This window comes from Trichosurus vulpecula, chromosome 5 (assembly GCF_011100635.1).
Source record: "Trichosurus vulpecula isolate mTriVul1 chromosome 5, mTriVul1.pri, whole genome shotgun sequence".
NCBI lineage: Eukaryota > Metazoa > Chordata > Mammalia > Diprotodontia > Phalangeridae > Trichosurus > Trichosurus vulpecula.
Genome location: NC_050577.1, coordinates 268,703,541 through 268,708,538, shown reverse-complemented (window position 1 = coordinate 268,708,538; position 4,998 = coordinate 268,703,541). Strand labels below are relative to the sequence as shown.

General features: G+C 39.3%; 1 pseudogene; it reads left to right on the top strand.

Moving 5' to 3' along the window:
• Positions 1-240: 240 nt before the first annotated feature.
• Positions 241-1,198, top strand: LOC118851312 (annotated as a pseudogene).
• The last annotated feature ends 3,800 nt before the right edge of the window (positions 1,199-4,998 follow it).

Genomic DNA, 4,998 nt, shown 5'->3' with positions numbered 1-4,998 from the left:
ATTATGTTAAGCTCCTTAAAAGCATCAAACATGTCTCACTTATTTTTGAAACCGCCTTCACACCTGCTATAGTAACATAATGACTTAATAAATGTTTGAAGGACTGAATGAATTAATTATAACAATTCTTCTCTGCTCCATTTCAAGTATAGCCAATATACACATTTTCTGTTCTTTTCTTTTTATTAGTTTGGTTTACTTTCATTTTTATTGTAGACGTATTAGAAAAAAGAGAAAACAAAAATGAAAAATCACACACCGGTGACAGCGTTCATTCTCCTGGGATTGTCAGATGATCCAGACCTTCAAATGGTCATTTTCTTCTTTCTCTTAATGGCCTACATCCTCAGCATTGCTGGGAATGTGACTATCATCATCCTCACCATAATGGATCCCCCACCTCCAGACCCCAATGTATTTCTTCCTCTGGAATTTCTCCTTCTTAGAAATTTCATTTACAACTGCCAGTGTTCCCAGATTCTTGGGAACCATTATTACAGAGGACAAGACCATTTCCTACAATGGCTGTATGGCTCAGTTGTTTTTCTTCATTCTCTTGGGAGTAACAGAGTTTTACCTTCTAGCAGCCATGTCCTATGACCGCTATGTCGCCATCTGCAAACCTCTACATTACACAACCATCATGAGCAACAGAATATGTACATTGCTTGTGTTCTGCTCGTGGTTTATGTCATTCATCATCACCTTCCCAGCAATCATTATGCTTCAGCAGCTTGACTATTGTGCTGATATCATTGACCACTTCACCTGTGACTATTCTCCCCTCTTACAGCTATCCTGTACAGATACACAATTCTTCGAGACAATGGGCATTTCCTGGGCTGTGGTGACTCTTATGTTCACACTGGCATTAATAATTCTGTCCTATACATATATCATCCAGACAATTCTGCGAATCCCCTCTGTCAGTCAGAGGAAAAAAGCTTTTTCCACTTGCTCTTCTCACATGATTGTCATCTCCATTTCTTATGGCAGCTGCATCTTCATGTACATCAAACCCTCAGCAAAGGACAGAGTCTCTTTGAGCAAGGGAGTTGCTGTGCTTAATGTATCAGTAGCTCCAATGTTGAATCCCTTCATTTATAGCCTAAGGAATCAGCAAGTGAAACAAGCCTTCATGGCCATGATACGGAAGATTGTATTTTCTTCAAATAAAGGGAAAGATTTGTTGAACTGAATGAAAAGGTGCCATGAGAAGTACAGAGTTCAGACAGTTTGCCCAATTTTTTGTCAGCTCCCTCCTCTCTCTGTATCTTTTTCTTTTTGATATGTCAATACTTCAAAAGATTTTTTTTTAATTTATAGATCAAGTTCACCCACCAAATTCTCTTGTATTTGATTTCTATGCATTTGTATGTGCATATGTTCTCTCTCTCTCAACAGAATACAAGCTCCTTGAGGACAGAGACTATTTGATTTTCTGTCTTTATTTCCCCAGATCATAGGATACTGCCTCACATAAAATAGGTAGATTATAGAGACTCTTATTGGTTGATTGATTTTTAGAAGGGGGCATTCCATAAATTAATCCATATCACAAAACCTCCATGCCTAAAGAAACGGTCTTTGAATTGCTGTGGCACCTCCCAAAAATGAATAATCACTTTGTACCTGACTCACTGTTGTCAAGCCTCTCCATTGCGGATCTAGAACCACAGAACATAAGATTTGCCAGAACTCATGTCCCACAAGTACAACATATAACTTGTCAATGTCACCTCCATTTGTAGATAAGGCTTTAGAGTTGGATGCTTAGTGGAATATTGCTTTCTTATGCAAATACCAAGTGAATTTGTAATCTCTTTGATAGGGGAGTTTGTACCAATGATGATGAGTGCAATACATCTGGGCCTGTCCATTTTGTGTGATTCTTTTCCATATTTTCCTAAAAGTTTTCTTTTTTAACTAATGGTTCACCAAGTATGTTGGAGTTCTTCCCAGCCTACTCATGAAAGCACTAGGGTATGATTAGAGAACAGTGACTATCGAATGACATCCTTTGGTTTTGTCACAGAACTGGACCATTTTCTCCTTCCATCACAAAAATGTTTAATGGAATTCTTTACTCCTATATAACTTAAAGTCCCTTGCTGATTATATCTTTTGCCTGCTCACATCCACCATGCCCCATATTTTTTGTGTGTGACTTTCAATATTCACAATCACCCAATTACATTCCTTGTTATTGCTTCCCCTCATTTCTCATGTCATGGAAGACTCAGGCCTTACCAAGTTCTCTCTGCAACAGCCCTTGGAGTCTATGAACTTTCTTCCTCATGTGCAGCAAACTATTGCCCCTATGACTTCCATTCTGTTCTGCTATAGTAAATATAGTATGTTGACGTTTAAAGCAAATTGTGGAAATTTAGAGAAAACTGTAGTCCCTCTTCATATTCTTTTATTCCCATTCCCCTCAATCTGACCCCATTCATGTCCCAATCCTATTTTGGCCACCCATTCCACTGTGCCCTCTGCAATTCCTATTCCACATTGAACATACTCCTTTTCATTCAGGACCTTTTTCTTTCATATACTTTCCATCTATCAGCCTTCATGTAGACCCGGATCCACTCTGACTACATGGAATTCTTGATAATCCTCTCCAGCATGGGTTTACCTTCAATCTCTCTACTCCATCACTCTGGTCCTAGAGCAGAAAACTCTTTGCACTTCATTGGCTTCCTTCAGTTCACCATTCTTTTCAAATACACTTAATTAAAATTTTCTACCCAATCAAAATTATGGTAATTGTAGTATACAAGGTCCCGGGTTATTCTTCTTCGTTTCTGAAGGAGTTTCACACTTGGTTGACCATCTTCTTTTCCCGACCATCTGCTTTACTTGAGGATTTTAGTATCCATGTAGGTTCTTCCTCAAGCCCCCTAAACTGCCATTGTCTGAATCTCCTTAAGCCCCAGGACCTACTCCTTCACTCCCCCATCTCAGACACACTTAGGGACAATCACACACTAGATTTTTCCATCAATACACTATTTCTGTAATTAAAAGCTTGGCATTCCTCTACCTGACCATAACCTTTTAGCCATAACTCCCTATTCAACTGCTCCTTTTGCTTCATCCCTACTGAACATATTAATTTCCTCATTATGACCATAATTCCTCTACCATTCAGCATTTGTCAGGCCATTATCCCCCATTTGACTTCATTTTACTCCCTGTAAAGGCTTCACACAAGAGTTATCCTTTTCAACACTATTCTGTTTTCTGCTCTTGAATCCTCTGTCCCTTTGCTCTTTTCTTGCCAAAACTTAGCCCAAGATTGTTCCTATCATAAGCCTCTTCTTCTCCTCATGAGCTACTGAATAAAATTGGTAAGAAATCTCACAAGTGTACTAACTGGACAATTACAAAATCCTGTTATCCAACTTCAATTTGGCAAGGCAGTAAATGCTTTTATTCCTCCCTAAATGATTACTGTCTCACTCCCCAGGTGATCTATTGCAAAATTTCTCTTTCTTATTCTTATATTCTTCCTCACATCACCCATACCTCTTCCTTCCCTGCGACTCATTTGAACATCTTGCTTGACTCCCTGGATAAAAATTGTGTCCTCTCAATGTGAACTTTTTTCCTTTTTTCTTTTCATCAATGGATCCAGTACTTGGCTCATAATCTTTTTCTCCTCCCCATTTACTGCCCTGGTACTACGGGATTTCAGCATCCATATTGATCATCCCTCTAACACCTTAGTTCCTCAACTTAGTAATTTTTAATGACCTCACTCCTCCTTAACCAAAAACGAAGATGGTAATCCCTTTAATTTGTCACTGTCCATAGATACATCACTTTCTTATTCATAAACCTTCAAATTCTCTTACCTGCTCACAAAATGTTGGCATTCCACCTCTTTCTCAGTTTTCCAATCTCAAACACTGCTCTGAATCCCCACTTTGACACCTAATCCCTTGACTACTCAGTTCTCTCCCAGGCCATTACCCTTGAACTAGCTGTACTCACTTTTGTTTTTCTTTTTGCTTTTTTTTTTGAGGGGGGAAGGCAGAGCAATTGGGGTTAAGTGACTTGTCCAAGGTCACACAGCTATTAAGTGTGTCAAGTGTCTGAGGTTGTATTTGAACTCAGGTCCTCCTAACTCCAGGGCCAGTGCTCTACTCACTGTGCCACCTAGCTGCCCCTACACTCTCTTTCTATTGCCATTTTGACCCTTTGGTGAACTAGTTTTTGTCTAGACCATCCTCTTCTCTTATTATATTATCAATTGTGCCTGCTAAGCCTCAGCCTTGGTTAATTCTCACCACCCACTGCCTTCATACCTATATACATGCTACTGAAGATGGAGAAAATAGAAGAACTAAATTGACTAGAACCACTACAGATTCATGACTACTGCTAGGCAATCCTTTTATAGGTGCCTTGTCAACTCACTAACCCAGTCTCCATATTGACTTTTCTAAACCTTTTCTTCCTTCCCCAAACATCCCACTGTGTTTTTCCTACATTCTCTGGGATGACCATGACATCAAGGAAATGATGACACAACTTGCAGTTGACTTTGATTTGAGTAAGAGTGCTGTGCAAGGTCGCCAGCCTCACTTTCTCCTTCAGGGCCTCTAGGTCTGTAATTTCCCCTCCACTACTATCTCAACTTAGAACCTTGCCTCTTATTATTAAAACACTGAGACCATTTGCCTAGGGCTCCCTCTTCCCCCCTCCTCATATCACATCATCCAGATGCCTTCTCCCACTATTTCCTTTTTTAACCCCTGTCTCACATGATGGTAGTCCTTCTTTGTAAGGACAATCCTTATATATATATTAACTCTGAAAATACCAAAGAGTCCTCAGAGGTTATATACTAGCTGTCAACTCTGAAAAATAAATGACCAAAGAACCACAGAGAATACAGCAAAAAGCATTACACTAACTGTGAAGTCCAAAAAATAAAATAAAATACAATACCAAGGCTCTCACAGAGGTATAAGCAAAAAGCATTCTTTA